The 19,750-nt window shown below is 33.3% G+C and overlaps 1 protein-coding gene across 1 annotated transcript in view; it reads left to right on the forward strand.

The window, feature by feature from the left end:
- Nucleotides 1-2,720: 2,720 nt before the first annotated feature.
- Nucleotides 2,721-19,750, forward strand: part of LOC129235879 (sodium-independent sulfate anion transporter) — a 38,517-nt gene continuing 21,487 nt past the window's right edge. Inside the window, exon 1 of the mRNA XM_054869938.1 lies at nucleotides 2,721-2,807. The gene's annotated coding sequence lies outside the window, so the exon portion shown is untranslated. The remainder of the gene's footprint in view (nucleotides 2,808-19,750) is intronic.

The following is a 19,750-nucleotide window of genomic DNA, read 5'->3' on the forward strand; positions in this document are numbered from 1 at the left end:
ATTTTTATATCATTATCTTTTTATCACTCATATTTTACAAATTATTATTATTATTTTTATTATTGTGAGGGAATTTAGTACTGCGACCTGAAGGATCTATTCAGCCCTCTTCATGGATTCAGAGTATTTCTCTTCATATTTCTTCAATAATTTTAAGTATTTCCGTTAACTTATTGATTTTTATTTCCTTCTCTGGTAAGATATGTTTACCCATTGGTTTGTGCCGCTTATGCAACACTGCTGGACATGATGACAACATAAGTTTGGCGGTTTCAATTTCCTCCCTACAGAATTTGCATGCTCCTAATTCAATCCATGATGTTCTGCTAGAATTCCTATGATGATTCTAAAATGTATTGTTATTTAATTTCCTCCTATCTTCAAATCAATTTTGATTGCGATAGACCCGGTAGATTATCGCAGGGTGAACTTCTTTGCCTTTCTGCTACTTCCTGGATAGAGAGAAGAATTAACCCCAGAGGAGAATTTCCCAGGCCATAATGTGGATATGTGCCTATAAATGGGGAGGAGATCCCTTTGCTGTCTAATTTATTTATATCACGTTCTGCAATTTCTATGAACGGGGAACCCGGATATGTGTTTGGTTGTTATTTTCTAAGATATAAAATTTATCAAGACATTTCAGCAGCATTTTCGATGTAATTTGGAAAGAGTTCAAAGCCTTGAATGTTGCTTGGCTATGAATCTATTGTTTGTGTTATGTTCAAGGTTAAAGTTAGCGCGAAAGGTTAAAGTGAGCACTACTTTTTTATTGAATTATATGCATTTGTGCTATATTTTGTTATGTCCTAAATGAATGCATGCCAAAATGACCAATATTGTAAGATTGTTGCGAATAATAAAAATTATGTACACCATGAGCATATTATGAAGAGCATACATAATACTTACGGCTTGCATTTGGCACTTTCCCATTCTCCTTCCAAACTTGGTTTTTCTTCTGTATGTTTTGATATTCCTTCAGAGATAAATCGTACATGCTCTTGTATTTTCGCACTTCATCCAACACGTTCAAGCTCTTTTTACAAAAAAATTGCTTTTTCAGTAATTTAATATATTGCGGGTTTTCTTCATATATTATTTGCTTGTTATTTGTCCTCTATTGGTTGTAAACAAACAAATTGTCATCAGAAAAGTAATCCTGAGTATTCAACCCTGAGGAGAAAAATTTCATTTTTAAATATTTTTCCGCCGTAAAAATAACCCGTTCCGACCGCAACGCTGTGCAATTTCATGCGAACAAAAGTGTTCTAATTTTGACAGCGGGTACCATTCAGCCCGTTACCCGCTGTTCGCTGCAATTCTGTTTAAGGGGTTACATGGGTTTCGTTGGTTCAAAAAATCGATTTATTTTTTTTTGGCTTATTAATTTCTACAACATCTCAGGAATATTATCTTAAATTTTCAAGTCGATCCGAATAATAAATTCGAAGATACAGCGTTTGGAATGTGCGCTCCAAGCCACTTTTATTGTTGCTCAAAACTTTAAACGCGTTTTTCTCGGAACTGTGCTTTCAAAGTCGGTTGTCAAATGTTCTCAAAAACTACTCAACCGATCTTGGTGAAATTTTACACAGGTGTTCGAAATACAATTTACTCGTGCTTGAACTAAAGATTTTGTTTTTTTTTTCAATTACAACTAATTAAAAAAAAAAATGTCAAGCAAATTTGACCGAAATTTTCATTTTTTTGGAAAAATGTCTGCCAAAATTCGAATGTTTACTTTTTTTTCTTTCCTTCGCTCAAGCAAGAGTTTATGGTCTTAACTAAAAAACGTATTTTTGTTTTTTTTTCATTTTTGATGAGCCTGTCAGGAGTTATGCTGACAACGCGGACGCACCTTTTTTTCGAGGGGTCACCGGAAATGACGTCACAATGGAGGAGTTTTAATTTTTTTTTGAAAATTTCAGAAATTATTCTTTAAATATGTATGTATCTATAAGACAAAAAAGTTTGAATTAAATTAATAATTTTTTACATAGAAAAAAAAAATATTGAAAATAGGCCATTTTTTACCCGACGAATCCCATGTAACCCCTTAAAACACCACGTATTACTTTTTTACAAAATATTTGTTGACTAGTGACTGCTATTGATCACCGTCGTTATTAAATGGCCTTAGTGGGACTTTCGCTACAGGAATATACGCACCTTTCTCTCAGTATTATATAATTTTCAGATATGAGTTGTTCATAATTGCATGTATGTATGTGTTTATGCACGTCATTATTGGATTGCATCCGATTAACGAGCACTGAATTGTATGATTTCATTAAGCCTAATATTTTACCGCACGATCTGTCGCAGTCGTCGGTACTTCTACTTCCACTACACCTCGCAATTTTTCTGTTTATTTAGCATGGGTTTTTGCATGCCCATTAAAATATGTGTGTTCATTTATATTGCAGTTGTTGTGCGTCTGCGTATGTGTGAGTGTATGTGTATGGGAAGGGAGCACCAAAAATATTGACTCAAGCTCTTATCATTCCATTTTATCTCAAAACATATACAACTATGTTCCGAAGACCATTCAAAGGCCTTCTCATAATTCAGTTGATTTCGAAGTATAAAACGTCGTCTGTCGTTCACAGGGTAAGAGTCGATTTATCGGTTGCGAACGGTTTAAACGAAAGTCAGTGCTGTGCTGTGAGACAAAATACTCGAACGTAAACTAATGGAAGAGCTATAGTGATGATGAAGTAGTTTATTTCGCTACAGAAAAAAGGATATTCGCATTGTAAAGAATTGCATTGCAAAATTTTAACAAGAGTTTCTGATTTTGAAGTGTAAGCATGTAACTTTTTTACATTCGATAAAATATATTCTAGCGCATGCTATGTATTTCCAATAATTCGTATCACGTCAATTCGGTTTCCCTATGAACATTAATCCTTATCAGTGAGGATTCCACAGCTACGAGTAGTGTAAATACAAAAACCCATACATCTTCATCTCGGCAGCACGCGACTTATTAGAGTAATTAACATTTACATTGCGAGTTTTTGCTAAATAAATATACATCTAAATCATTAGAGTAAATTTGCCGGCGCCTCAGTTACTGTATATATGTGAATATAAATGAGTGTTTGTGCAATGGTTGAATTACTATCCTCAGCGACAGCTGGCTATGCGTCAATTTGAAGTAAAATATGTCGTGTGTTTGTATATTTTTGTGGGTATTTAAGATAGCAGTTTAGCCCATTATATCTCAATACAATTTTTCCATCATCACCTGAATTTCGAGCTTCCACAGAAAAATTCATGACTACTTCGTTTATCCGCGGATTTTCAAATTTTTTTTTGTTCGAGTAAAATAAGACATTTTTGTTATCTAAAAAATTTGCATATGCACATAAAACTATAGTTTTTATATAATATAGTAGTGCTGTTTACTCAGTGTTTCATTTCCCTACCAATTTCATTTTTTCAAGGACTTTAAAGTTCGAAAGAGCTAAATTTCCAAAAAATGATTTTAAATGCTTATAAATACTTACTATGAAATATTAATATGGATATCCAACGAAAGAGGGTACAACTAGCTATTATGAAAAGAAATTATTTACTTTTCAACTTCGTTCAAGTTCTGAAAAATAAAAGTTGAACTTTCTGCTCACGGAATGAAGTATACACATTGGGTACTATGAAAAATATATATTTGTCCTGGCGAAAATCAACAATTTTTTTTTAAGAGCTGAATATTTTCTCTAGTTGTCTATCCATATTAATATCGGTTATTTTTTGAGAGCTTGAAAACTTAAAATAATAATATATATTTATATATATTATATAATAGGCGCTTACACCTTTTTTAGGTGTTTAGCCGAGGGGGAGGACCCATATTTGTGATGTGTGTCTTGATGTTGTTTCACAAATGGAAGGACCTACAGTTTTAAGATATTTCTTTTTTTAAGAGAAGCTTTTTCATGGCAGAAATACACTCGGAGGTTTGCCACTTTTTCTTCATTATGGAGTTTCACGGAGAAAAAAATGTCTTATATAATTAAAAAAATTGATTTTGAGCCGAAAAACAAAATTACCGATAAATCTTCGAAAAAATTTTTTTCGGGCGAATAAAAAATACGTGTCTCATTTTATTGACCAGAGAGCAACATATTTGAGTTACTTCGAAATCGAAGAACATGTCCCGAATAGCCCGATTGAATTTAAATGGAAAGCATCACCTACGTTTTCTAAATGATAATACAAATCAGAAATATTACTATTAATCTTTCTTTTATTAAACTCTATAAGCAATAAATCTGTTATTAAGCGCGCTGTACTCGTATAACAAGTTGAACCATTTAGTTGGAAACAAATCTCGTCGATTTTTAGCCGATTAGTTTTTGGAAACAATAATTTATTCAGCATGACTCGATAGTGTTAGCCATTCACCGCGTCTCCTTTCTCATTTCTAAAGACATAGGGGCCGATATGCCGCCGGTGCTCTATGAACTTCGCGAACAGATTTAATTATTATTTTTCACAGTAAGTTTCCACAATTTGGAAGGGTTTTTTTCGTTAAACGATTCATGACGACTTGCCAAATCTTTCAATACAGTTTGCCATTTTCAGCAGTCAATGCACAGTTATCTATATCGATAGTTCTTATGCAGCTAAAAAAATACCCGAGTACAAAGTGTGAATAAGTACCCAATTATTTATTGAAAACTTATTTTTTCGAAATTTGAAGGTTCTTTAAGCATTCAATTTATGAAAAAATGAAAAAGTTAATATGCAGCCTTACTAATACTATTTTGAAGGCATTTTGCACTGCGCCCTGATTTGACCCATAATTACAACATTTGCATATTCACGTTTTCTTGGATGACTTTTACTATCGCCTGATGTTCTAGATGATGGCGCAAAATCAATTATTCAATTTTTTTTTTTGAATAGCTTTTTTAAAAAATTAAAAAAATTGTTTTGAGTGAGGAAAACCTTTATTTTAACATTTACGCGCTCCATTGTTTGTCTGTTCGTATACCGTAGCTGTCTAGTTCAAAAGTATTAAATATGATTGACATACGACGCTATTTGCAAACGTTATAAATCTTTCGATGGGGTGATTCATTTTGCGTCACCTTATTTATATAAATGTTATGCGTCATGCAATTCATAAAAAAGTCAGATTTCTGGCAAAACAGCTCTGGGGCTTTGTATAATGCAACTTCTTATCCATTTTTTTGGACCATTTAACCAAAAATTCGACCCGTGTACTTATAGTACTCCAACCACAGAATTTGCTGGACTTAGATTGCGACTTCTGATTAGTCAATAAATTATAAGGCTACCAATCACTCCACTTCAAATATCGAATTTAACGACTTTTTCTAGAATTAGAAAATATGTTGTCATTTCGGAGGTGACCACTTTGTAGAATATGAAATAAATTTCACGGAATAAATAAAGTTGAAAGCTTCGTTTTTCAAAGTTATATGCATTAATTTTTAGTTTTATCGCTTTTTATAGCCCCATCTCTTAAAGAACTAGCGATGCTCATAAAAATGCTAAAGAAAATTTTAATAAAAACCGAAAGTGCTTAACTCGATGGAGTTTTAATGCGTAAGTGATACATGGGAAAGTCATAGTGAGAAATGGTGTGCCAACCGAGTATTGGATTTTGCAAATCGATGCCAATCAATTAATTTTGCATTAAGCCACATTTAATTACTTTTGCGAAAATTTAACGTAAACTGATTGTGACACTGTTTCGTGCGTTTCTGTGTAACACAAACAATTTTTTTAATTTTTTTACCATGAATTTCAAAATGTGCTAATTAAGTTTGCTAAGTTTTCCACATTTTTTAATTCTTGCTTTTCTTTTTAATACTCATTGAATTTCTGTGATTTACCTTTAATTCCTGATTTTATCATTCCGAAAATATTGTAATTGAGTTGACTTCTCCTGAGTGCAAAACTATCATACAAATATAATCTGGAAAATCTTTCTCACCAGCCTTAATTATTTTGAAATTCATTTTTTTACTTTTCACCGCAAATGATTTTTTACGCTCATCACTACTGCATTTTACGAATGCCCTTGATTGTAATTTATATTGCATGTAGTAAAGTATATAAGCATGTTAGTTTTAAAGAATTTATTCACACACATTTAAAATCACAATTTGCAATACATTATTCGCATGCAAATTGCTAGCGAATACATTCCAGTAGCGGCCGGCGCATAGCTATACTTATTTCCAATACTGCATATATGTTGGGGCATACATTTAGCCCAGGTGCATGATTTTAAAATTTTAAAATTTTAGAAACGTGACTTATTAAACATGGAAAGGCGGAAGTAGTTTGATATATGTGATAAGAAAATAAATGCTTGTTCATTACAATCATACTTATATGGAATTTAAATGATTTAGTTGCGTATACGCCATGACAATCGACTGCGACGATTTCCGATTTATCTCTTCAAATGCACACCAACTAGCAAAGATCGTTGTGCTCTGATTTGAGTACTTCACAGCAACATAACTCGTGATTATTAAGTAAGAAAGAGTGGGCAGATTGCTGTAGAAGCTGCCAAATGGCGAGAAAGATGAAGAAGTAACTGTCCCGCTTGTGTAAAAGAAGGCGTTGTCGCTTTGTCGATACCTTAGTGGAGTGAAGTTGACCAATAAAGTTCATAAAAGAGTTGGTGCAAGAAGTGAAGTAAAACCAATCAAGTGCTATAACTTAACTAGAGGAATTGTTGAGTTAGCACCTTGGGGAGTGACTTATTGAAAATTCTATAAGCAAAGAAAACCATTCTAAAATATGTGTGAACATGTGACTAAAAAAAAGTAATATATTCTACTGTATGAGAGATAACTACAGTATCTGTTATTAAATTTTTCATGTACTATGCCCTATGAGTTAAATGAAAATCATTTATATATAATATTATTAAATTAATATCCAAGTTTATAGCCAAAAGCTGAAGAGCCAAACCATCCAATTCCTATGTAAAAACGGTCGTTGAGTCCGAAAATTCGCATATTTTTCTCTGTAATGTTTTGAGATATTAACAAATAATGGGTTTGGAATAAATAAAAACAAAGAAGACCAAAAAAGTGTATAATATTTTGAGAGTGATTTAACCGATGAAAACAGGTCACATACATCAAATCAAAGGCAAAGAAATTTGCATCCAACGAAATAATGATACTACAAAAACCGATTTTTGTTGGTCAGTTATTAAACTTTACTTAAGTAAGGTCAATGAAAAATGTGTATTCTCCTGCGAATAGCTTTGATTTCCATTAGATGATTTGTTTCATTCATATTATACATTTTTTGTAAATATATTAGGCTTAAGAGTTAAGTAAAAAAATTTTCGAAAATCGTTTTCTTATACATACACGTTTATATTTCTTACAAAATGAATTGAAAAATTTCATATTTTCTTGTTAACTTTGTAAATACCTTAAAAACGTTTAATTTGATTGAAAAATAAAGTGAAGTCGAAAGATTTTAAATTCTATCACCTTTCTTCTTCTTCTTAATTGGCGCGATAACCGTTTTTGCGATTTTGGCCGAGGTTAACAAAGCGCTCCAGTCGTTTCTTTCTCGTGCTAACCGACGCCTGTTGGACACACCAAGTGAAGTCAAGTCCTTCTCCACCTGATGTTTCCAACGCAAAGGAGGCCTTCTCTTCCTCTGCTACCACCAGCTGGTACCGCATTTAATACTTTCAAAGCCGGAGCATTTGTATCGATTCGTACGACATGACCCAGCCAACGAAGCCGCTGGATCTTTGTTCGCTGCGCTATATTTATGCCGTCGTAAAGCTTTTACAGCTCATCGTTCCACCGTCTACGATATCCGCCGTTGCCAACGTGCAAAGGTCCAAAAATCTTGCGCAGAATCTTCCTCTCAAACACTCCAAGTGTCGTTCCTCGGATGCGTTAGAACGGGCATGATGAGAGCCTTGTAGAGTGTTAGTTTTGTTCGTCGAGAGAGCCGATTGTTTGTTTAAAGACAGGAGGTACTTTACCTTTACCTTTAGTTTGATATATTTTTAATACACTTGAAAATGTCGAATTTCGTGCCAAATAATGTGTTTTTGCGGGGAATTCTTTAATATGAAGAAAAAAGCAGCCGAAAGTCATCGTATCTTGGTGGAAGTTTATGGTGAGCATGCTCTAGCTGAGCGAACGTGCCAGAAGTGGTTTGCACGCTTTAAAAGTGGTGATTTTGGCTTGGAAGACGAAGAACGCGAGGGTGCGCCGCCAAAGTTCATGGATACCGAATTGGAGGAATTGCTCGATCAAGATCCGGCTCAAACGCAAGAAGAGGTTGCAAAAACTTTGGGAGTTGATCAATCAACCATTTCCAAACGTTTAAAAGCCATGGGAATGATCCGAAATTCAAATTTCGAAAAAAAACCGCACGAACTTATTCATAGACCATTTGTTTTATCCAAAAAAAAGAGAGAAAGTTAGTTAGGATGAGTTCCATGAGGACGGCATCTATAAGTATCGCAGGTGTCCGTGGCATAAATATTATTTGATGAAAATTTTTCTTTCAAAAAACACGTTAACTAAATTAGATCTGCTCTTGGCTGGGCTTTGTAAGACGGAGTGCTTCCAAGTTCCAAAGCCACATAAACGCGGTGTTTATTTCGCTGTTTAACGTTTATTATTTGACCGTTCAATCAAATGGTCATAAAGAGACTTTAAACTTTTCAAAACACATGCCGCCTTCTTCTCGACTAATGCTCTTAAATCTTCAGTATCTTGATAGTAGTAGATCCGTATTGTGGGTATCTTTTACTTACGATGTTATTTACAGTGCTGTTGATTATTAGAACGATTTAATGGGCCCAAGCGATCTCTTTGATTTCTTCTTCCATTTTATTGTAGCAACGTGAAAACACTATATGTCAGTATTACTCCTATTTACCGTACCATTAGAACGTTGAATGACCTAAGCAATGCTACATCGCTTAATTGTTTTTTTTTTTAATTCCCTTAGATTCTTATTTTTAATATTTTTTGTTTAAAATATTTTTATTATAATATTGTGAATTAATTTTCCGTTCTAAGTTATTTTGTACATATATAGTCTGTAATTGGTTAAAATTGGTTAAATAAATAAATACAAAAAATAGTGTGTAACTGTGCTAGAGGCTAATAATTGTGTTGATGGTCATTAAATTTCTTCGCCCTACCAGCTCTAGTAAGTGCGTCGGCTTATATGAAGTTATATGAATGAATAAGAGCGGATCGAAAAAGGAATAAAGAAACTGTGTGTGAAGTATTAACAAACATCTTTTTTTTTTCAAAGGCACATGTATGGTATAACGGTGACACTGACCTGTGAAGTCCAATTCTTAATAGCTTTGCATTGAATATGGGGAATAGCCAATGGTCATGTTAACTTTGAGGGCATCGACCGATTTCAACTTATTGGAGTAGACGTGCACTTTGTACAAATGTATAGATTAGTATTAATATAAATTTATACTTGATACGTTTGGCGTGTTTTTTTAATATGCATACTTCGCAACAAAACGATGGCACTTCAAATTATGTCCAGTTTTCAATATTTTTTTCTTTGTTTTTTTTAATGTTCATTATTATTTCTAAACGTCTAACTCATTGTCTGACAAAAACAAAATAAATCCAATTTTCAAACTTTATACAAGGTTAGAAAATTTCCACTTTCCATCATAATTCTACGGGTTTTAATCAGAATTTCTAGAAAAATGGTAGGTATGCAGTTTTATAGCTTATTTTTAGTATAATAAAAGGGGAATATGAAGTTACAAACAAATTCTGATTGATTTTTATTTTTATAATTCTTACAACTTCAAAATTGCCCTTTTTTATACAAAAGTTTATTAAGCTGTAAAATAACCACATAAAAATTTGTGTAAATTTGCCGTGAAATTGTGATAAAAAGTTTGTGGATTTTTAATTATTTTTATATCAAATGCAGCTTTCGTTAGACATTGAGCTATAGTTTTACAAAAAAAAAAAAAAACAAAAAAGGGAATTCGAAAAAAATAAATAAAAATAGTCAAAGCTGGTCAAAATGTGGATGAGCTGTCGTTAGCCGCGGTGATGGATCATGGTATAATTTTAGCAATATGGTGACACATTTTTTTTTAATATCAACATATAACATCCTGCATAAATTTTGAGTACTTTTTGTACTATGGATTTTTCACATTTAAAAATTTATGATTTTCATAAACTTTCGCAATTTAATGCAAAAAAGTGATTTGCTGATCTTTTTTTTTTCTTCGCTATTTTCAATGACCACCGTAGTCGATAGTGTTTATGAATTTTATATTCCTTTTCGCTATGAGTACATTTAAATTTATCGCAAGCTTTCATTCAACTTTCCATATAAAAGAATTGCAATAACTGGCACAAAAAAGATTAGCATTTCAAGCAGTAATAATTTATGTGGGGCCTTCAGATGCCATTTACAGGTATATGATAAAGAATGTCGTCGTATTCAAGCTTTGACATTTTGTATCAATTTGAGTTACTGCTGTCGTATAATATTATATTAAAATATTAATATATTAAAATATTAAATTAATGACATTTTGAAAAAAATTTTGTTGGTAATGCATAGTATAGTAAGAATGCGGAAAGACTGAAATTTGAATATGTGGTCAGTTATGTGGTCAGTGACTCTGCTATCAAGTTTTAGATAATTTAACGTGCATACCTATGCTAGAAAATATATTATAATATTTTCATTTTTTTATTAAGACACGTTTTTTTATACGTACACATTTTGGAGGGCATCGTAGTTGGTTAAAACAGAAGCAGTTCGAACTTAGCTTAGATTTCCAATATTCAATATTTTTTCTTATACGTAGTTTCACCAATTCGTTACTATCAATCCTTACTATTTGAGTCAGGTGTATATTCATACATATATGGTATGAGAAGTTTAGGTATTTAGAGTAGGTTTACAAAAAAACAAAAAAACTGTTTGTTTGCATATCTTTTAAAATGTTATTTGTTTACACTGGGGTTGCTTTTGCTTGCACCACGAAACACTATTCAGCCGACACTGTTCTCGGTCACTAAACTAGCCATTACGGCGTTCCCTGGTGCTTGTTATTCTTTTTTATTTTCTGCCCCCTTTTATCCATTACGCCATCATGAGTGCTGAATTAATATTGCAGCAGACTTAGCTTGTGATACCATTAGGACCAACTCCTAGGTTAACTTTTACATAGACAGCCATGGAGCCAGATGCAGGGAAGTAATAGAATGGTTGGCAGCATGTAAGCTACATTTCTATTGCATTCCAGGCCATAACGGCATTGAAGGGGAAGGAAATAGTAGACGATATAGCGAAAAACAGGGTCTCTCTATCCTCGAATTTTTTAAACAAAATACCAAAGCCAATTCGAATATTATACTTGATCAGAAGAGATGGAATGCAAAGATTATGTGTAAACATGACGATCACAGTCATACTCGATTTATATATACTACGACTCAACTTGAAAATATTGTAGCACAAGGATAGGCGTCTGACGGGCCATAGCCCAGTAGCAGCGTATGCTTTTAAGAGAGAAATCTCGGACAGCGAGGAATGCAGGAAATGTGAAATAAACGCGAGTTACTTGTATGAAATTTCGTTAGTGAACGAGGATTAATAACAGCTATTTTTGGTAACCTTTACAGTGGGATCACATAGCGGAACAGTTGCTTTTTATAAAGTTTACGATTTTATATGAATGTGACACATCTCTTTCCCCTCCGCCATATATCCCAAAAACAGAGGGCAAATAATTAAACATTTCCCATTTGGATATCTACCCTAAAGTCGCAAGAAATCTTTCAGCGACCATGATCGGAGTTTTATTGAAATTTAGCCATTGTTTTTCAATAGATGGTTGAATACTTGGCGAAATGTAAACAAACGTATTAATTATTATAATATTTTTATATTTTCGAAAAATGTCTGTCCGTCTTGCCGTCACTCTTCATACAAGTGGTGAAATTCTCCAAAAGTTTTCCTACACAGATTTATTTCGTGAATGGTTTCACTTTAGTTTTATTTATGGTTTTACTTTATTTTCCTTTACTTTTACGTTGAAAAAATGTTTTCACTTAGAAACAATTGCTCAACTGAAGACGAATCCATTTTAATTCTTACTGCATCTCGTCTCACTATTAACTCTCGCCAGCTTGCCGGCAACACAAGCAATTCGTCTTCGGTTTCGCATCCACTCTGTCTGCAACTTAGGTATTACCTGCCAAAAAAATTACCGGCCTAATGTTTGCAAATATTTGTGTTGGATTATTGCATCGCTCAACAAAACGCAAATAACGTATAAATGAGAATTAGAACCGACTGTAAACATAATCCAACATATAAACAAAACATGCACACACATGCATACAAATTAGTTGAGCAAATAAAATTTATGAGCAAATAAAGTGATAAAATGATTGATGGCATTTGGCGGGCGGCTGATTTTTTTGTTTAATTTGCATGCGTTCAGCGTCTTCTAGTGGCACTTCCACAATCCATAAAGAGTTCAAGTGCACAATGTACATGTAAGTGATAACAAGTACTATTAGTGGCATGTGCGTTTATAGTACTTGGAATACATGACTTGCGAAGTATTGCAAATACATACATACATAGTTACTTTCACTGGTTGTGAACAATTTTTTTTATTGATTTTGAATTCGCATTCTTAATTATTATTGTATTTGATCCGAATCATTTTGTTTGGAAATATGCGCAAATGATTTACTGCACATGACTTCAATAAAATATCAATAGTGCTGGTGCAAAGCAAAGAACATTTTAAATTGAAATACAACTTTTTATTGATGTTAACTACGCCACGCCCTCTTTATCTTTCTTATTTGTCACCATCAACATAATTACCACAACGATAAGTGAGCTGCGCAAAAACCAAAAACACAATTAATTTTGATGATAATAATTGAAGTAAGCATTGTGATTTGACTTTAAATTATTCTTTTATGATTGTAATGAAACCAAACGTACATATGTATATGCATAAGTATGTATGTATGTACATATGTATGAATACTTGTAATGAAGATATGAATAAACTGTCTGGGAATACTTATGTAAATATTTACCAAAATTTGCATGGATAGTAAAAGTGTCTCGGCCTTGTCACATTTAGGGCTATCAGTGAATTCGCAAAAATGGAGCAGTTACATTCCTATGTATATGTATGCATATTAGGGTGGGTCAACTCGAGTGGAACGATTTTTTTCGATTTCGAGTAGAATGAATGAGCAGAATGAACTGAAATAAAATTGAAATCAATAATTTACAAAACAGATTCTTGGGCAAAGAAAATTAAAGCAAAATGGGAAAATTATAAATATGTTTATTTAAAAAAATGATTGGGTTCAAAGAAATGTTAAAAACAAATTTTTGAAATAATTTTAAAATTTAGTTATTTTTGTTTTTTGCAAGTTTTATTGCGCATTTTCTTCCGTATAAAATGCTACCGAATATGTGCTTTATGCAGAATATAATTATCAGCATCGTATTGAATTTATTATCCAAAACTGAAATCAGTTTAAAAATTTTATAACGGGAAATTTTCTAGAAATTCTGATTAAAAAATTTTAAGTTTTCAAAATAATTTTTCGAAATTTCTTAAATTTTTGTAAATTTTGCACAATGTATGTACCATGAATACCCGTGTACAATGTCTGCATGAATATATCTGGAATGCGCGTAAAATTAATAAGAACAGATATGCAAAGCCATACGTACATACATATTCTACGCACATACAAATATAAGTGAGTAAGATAGTGCTAAGCTACGCGTGCAAGTACGTACCAGTCACTGCGAGTCAAGTCCGACGAGGCCAAGATGCGAAGATTTCAAATTGGATGCCTTTTCTAGCTATTTATACTTATAGATAAATACATCAAGTCACATGACTAGACAGTTAAAGTAAACTTTTTTGTTTTGGTCAACCGAAAGCATTTTAAATATGTATGTCAAAAAACTCCAGTTATCACATACGTACATATATACCTATGCACCTATTCACAGCTTGTGTGCCTTGCAGGAAAGCTATTGTGGGTGCGTTTATGCTGGAAACACGATGTAAATAATGCGGACCGCTAATCGGCTGTCAACGATTTAGAAGCAACTAGCTGATTGGCTGACGTAACCAAGATCATGAGAGCGGTTTGTTTACGAAAAGTCTGAGATGCTTGGCGATATACGAAAATATCAACATACTATACACCCACGGGTGATAGATTTCAAGGTTTCCTATAAAAGTTATGATGAAAAAAATTTTTTTGATTACAAAAAAAAAATTTTGGCTGCCACGTCACTTGAGATAAGTTTAACAAAGTTTAGCTTGTATTACTGATATGCCATGTAAATCAACACAGCCAATGCTTGTACCATGCCAACGGTTTGTTTATGCGTTATTAAGAAGTGAGCTTTTGTTTAATTAAAATTGATAAGCCAGTAGTAACACACTTACATTTAGCCTTGCGTCTAACTCATATATAGCTGCGAATGATGCTACGTGGTTTCCAAATTGTGGTTTACGCTCGCCCTGAAAAACTGTTTACTTCATTTGGAAAAAGTTATGAATATTAATTAAACTAAAACTCACTTAAAATAACGCACAATAAAATTACGCACTTTCGCACATCTGTATTCACCGTATTCTTAAACAAACCGTTGCCATGGTATGAGCATTGACTGTATTAATTTTTTTAATATCTTACTAGCACAAGGTAAATTTTGTGAAACACATCCCAAGTGACGTCAGGCCATCTGCTAAATTCGCTCTGAGCTGAAAAACGATCTGCTACGTGGTACATCTCTAAAAATATTTTCACCATGCTATACACCCATGTTGCTTCGTTGCCATCTCAATAACGATTGATTGGACGAGCTTGTAAATACGTGCGAAATTAACGGGTAGGTTCAAGATGAGTCTATTAAAAGTGGTATTGGTAGACCAGCCGATTTGTTTTTTTTTTCTTTTGCGTTGTGTATCCGGATGTCAGTATAAAATTAAATCACGAAAAGCCCTTCCATTCGCACTATCGTAGTGTGCTTCTAGCTCCAATTCATATCGGCTGTGCAACATAGTTCGCACTTTTAGTTACAAAACATTGTTGTTGGTCTAACGCCACCAATGAGTGCGCCTTGGGTGGAATTCTCCTGGCGAGCACCCAGTGACGTGGCAGCCGCAGTTGCTCTCACAACTTTGCTTCGGATGGCCAAACCGAAAATAGCGAAGAGACCAGCGATTAAAGCTAAGCAAAACCTTTACATTTTGTTATGGCGTTTACATTGGAGCTGCAATATAAGCGCAGATCTCTGTACTATTTTAGTACCTCAGTCGAAACAAATAGTAACACCGAAGAGGAAATGTTGCTGCCTTCAAGTTCTAATTTATTAACTAAAATGTAGAGGATGCCCACATTTCTGCATCTCCTATTAATGGAGAAAGTCAAAAACTCGGTTCGTATTATAATTAGTACGAAACTTTAGGACTATTCTGTAAAATTCACAAAATTTATGGAAATAATTATCAAAACGTTTGATTACGTTTTATTAAAACTTGAAAAAAAAACTTAAAAAAACTGTTACGAGGGTTGCCGAATAATGAAAATACAGTAAAGTAATAATGCAAAGAGCTTTATTGTTTTTCAAAATGTTCATCTTGAAAATCAATACACCTCTGCATTCGCTTGAATCAATTTTCAAAGCACTTTTGCCATTCAGAAGTGGTTACCTCCAAAACGAGCTGTTTAAGCATATAGGTGAGAGCTTGCATTGGCTTGGTGAAGCATGATTCGTTTCCGGCAACTGGTTTTCCGAAAAGTTGTGGCAAACAAGATGTTTTATATTACACAGAATTGACTGCTTTAAGTTTCTCGACATGCCCACATTTTTTAAAAGACAGTCCATCCTTTGTTTTGAGATACTTTTCCCGCTAGCAACTTTTGTTAGATTAAACTCGTCTTGGAAGACCCATACTATTGATTGCTGTTTTGTTTCCAGCTCACATGCATAGATCTAAGATTAGTCATCTGTTACATAAACGTGCTTTGAGCCATCCGGTTGAATTTCTTCAATATTTCTTTACACCAATCACATGAGCCTTTTTTTTTGGGCAATTGTCAAATTATTCTCGGTTACAATTGAGAACAAACCTTCTTAACGTCCATATGTTTATGCAATACTGGTGATCGCAAGAATATCCATGGATTCCTCTATCTCGCGATATGTCAAATGACGATCTTGCATTATCAATTGGGGCACAGCATCGATTGCTTCTGGCACAACAACCGTTTTCGTACGGTCTTGTCGAAATTCATACTTAAAGGAATGAGGGCCTTCCAACGTGTACCAATGTTTGATAGTGGCTAAGTGTAGTGCTTCAACGCCAAAAATCAAAGTAAGGTAATCAATGCATTCCTGTCTCGATAATCCACGTCGAAAATCGTAATAAATCATAGCACGAAAATTTTCACTAGTTAATTCCATCTTTTGGGCGAGATGAATTTTTCGCCAAACTGAAAAAAGAACAAATAAAGCTCATAGAAAAAAAATTTCGATAAAAATATCGAATTACAGTTCATTGCACGTAGTGTTGCAAAGACAACTCTATTAATAGGCAATTCATTTTCATAGTAGAACCATTGTACCTAGATTAGATTTGATTAGATTTTGGGGGGGTTGGACAAATCCAAACACTCAGGCAGGAGACCATTGTACTACACTCGGATAGATTTCAGTAGAAAGAATAGAGAGATAGGAAAGATAAAATGTGGGTGGTAAGACGGAAATATTAGTTTGAGGCCACTCTTCTTGGATTCATTGATAAATCTTAAGAGATCCGGAAGAATAGGAACTTTATCCATACTCAGCACATCGTAACCCAATATCCTAAGTCTGATTCTGGAAAACGCCGGAATCGCACCTAAGAAACTATTAATGGTAACCATAAGGTAAGTTGTAAGTTATTTAAGTATTTAAAAATAACTAACATAAATGTAGGACTTCAAAATTCCAAAATACGTTAATTATGAAGAAAGAATGAAATTCAAGGCGCGTTTAATATGATAGAAGTGGAAACCCAGTCGAACTCTTTTATTTCTGGAAGTCTACTAAATAATTCGACGAATGGTAATTCCGATACGAAAGAAAATTGTGAAATGTGTTGTGATGAATGCACAATTTTTACTATCGCTCAGTGTCATTTAAATTGAAATACCGACATTTTGGAAATATTTCAAATTATCGTAAAATCAGCTTCATTTCTGTAGTTATTGCATTTGAGTTCTAAAGTATACGTGAAATTAATTAATTAATAAATTACATACTAACTAAACTGAGACACTTGCATTTATAAAACCATTTTAGTAAAATTTTTGTTTGTATTCGACCATTGTTTTTGAGCACTCAATTTGTTATTGAAATACTTAATTTTAAAGTATATTCGACATTCATTAAAATATGTCTTGATTCCTTCAGCTAAATTTACATCAGAATAATTTAAATATTAAATTTTTGCAGTCCGAAAATTCAAAAAAATACTTTTTTTCTTATATTCACAATGAATTCTAAGTAAGATTTTATCAGATCATCATTTGAAATTTAGTTCACTCACGCATTAGAGGAGAAATTTTCTCTTCATATTCGGTAATGTATAATTTTCGTTTAATAAATTTATGTACTGAAATTCGCGCCAATCGCGCAGTTCACAATTTGAAATTAAGATGGAAAATTTTTAATTACAAATTTTAAAAAGTTAGGAATTTACATTTCCGTCGCAGCTCAGAAGAGAGAAATAGCGAAATCACTTCTACCTTCTTGAATATGATTTAGGTGAAATCCTATTCTACACCCATCCCAGTTACGTATTGTTTCTTAAGTTTCTTTCAACGTTTCCACAGGTTTGGTATAAGAGGTGAAAAATTCAAACCTGTTCTTTCTCTAAACGCGTACCCGATTTTCCTGCTGGGGTCTTACTTACTTAAATCGCTACCTGCAATACATAAAGAGTTCATGTTTAACAATTGGCTGGGTTAGCCCGGAAGCCGACTACTCATACGTCAGCAAAACAAAACGCGCAATTTTTTAAGCCATACTTATTTTTAGTTTGGTAAAAACCTGCACGAACAATAAACTGATTGATTGACTAATCAATGAGCAGACTACTCGCAACAAAATTTTGTCAAAGTGTTTCTAAGAAGTAGTTTTCTTGCCAAAAAAACTGATCAGCTTTTTCAAGAATTGAATGTTATTAGCCATGTATGTATGCACGTATATAAATGTCCATGTATCCATATATAAAAATATAAGTACTTATGCACATGAACAAATTCTAATAAAATGTCTTACAATAAGCGAATGCTATTGTACGGGTGCTTATCCGATTAGGTGAGTGATTTTACAATTGATCACAAGTGGCTACGATGTAATTAGCGCATACATACATGCATAATAATAATTAATAAAAAAAAAATTAATATTTAAAAATAACTACATAGTGAAATGTATGCACGTGTACATAATTATTATATCTAATTGCATTTTAATAATCATAATTTCTTTTAAATGAAATGCATTCATATAAATCTTAACAGAAAAGTGCCACAATCCCTGCATATATGTATCTACATTTGTTTGTTTACCAACACTAATTGAGGCACGCTCGCCTTAGACAATGGTTGAGCAGAAAAAATCCCCATACGTAAAGTGTAATTGTTCCGCTAAGTAGTTGTCTGGTGCATTGCACTGCCGTCGCAGCAGACGTTTGCGAGCCGGTGAGGTGATGTAATTTTATTCTTTGAATGAATAATACATATTTTTTTTTATTATTATTTAACGGGTTATAATAAAAACTGCACTACTTCTACGCACGTTTTCTCCCAAAAAATGTTGGTATTGCATTGCCCGCTACTTTTTGCATGTTCGATTCTTAAAAAGTATAATCCGGCGAGAAAATTCTATGCTCAATTCTGAAAATGCCACACCCAACGAAGGGAAGGGAAGCAAATGCTCTCCGTTAAGTGAAAATGGCTTTAAAGGAGCAATATTTCCGGTGGCATGTTGTACGCTTTTATCAAAAGAACATAAATAAAGATTAAAAATTTACATGTGCTCACGTGAGTGTGAAGAGCGGGTCAAAAATAACTATTCAATCCACAGACTTAAAGGCAAGCCAGTTCTGTAAGAAAACTGTAAGACTAAAGTTTATGATAAAAAAACCGTAAGACTAAAGCTTATGTCAAAAAAAGCAAAATGCTTTAACCCTTTGTCAGTTAAGGTTTATGTTTAGGGCCCCTTCTCCGAAAAATGATTGGACCGTGTATTTCTGTTTCGCGCCAATTTGAGTGCAGTTTTAGTGAATAAAATTTACCAAAAAACATTATTCTCATTATTTCCAAGTATCGAAGCCGAAGGTGTGTAGAGTGGAAACGGCAAAATGGCATTGAAATGTTGGATTAGCTTTCACAGTCGTTTGATGCCAACCTATTAAAAATGTTTGATCAATAGTTAAGCAAAAACTCAAAGGCAAACAACTATGGATGGTTAAAGAGTTATCAGGCCAAATTTGGCTGATTTCGAGCTGATTACCTCCACAACGTGCGTAGAAATGAACACGGAGTATATCTCGAAGATGTGAAGCCATTATAGCTAATTAAATACATATATATATATATATATATAGCTCTAATTAATTAAACTATAGCTAATCGAATTA

This window comes from Anastrepha obliqua, chromosome 1, assembly GCF_027943255.1.
Source record: "Anastrepha obliqua isolate idAnaObli1 chromosome 1, idAnaObli1_1.0, whole genome shotgun sequence".
Classification (NCBI taxonomy): domain Eukaryota; kingdom Metazoa; phylum Arthropoda; class Insecta; order Diptera; family Tephritidae; genus Anastrepha; species Anastrepha obliqua.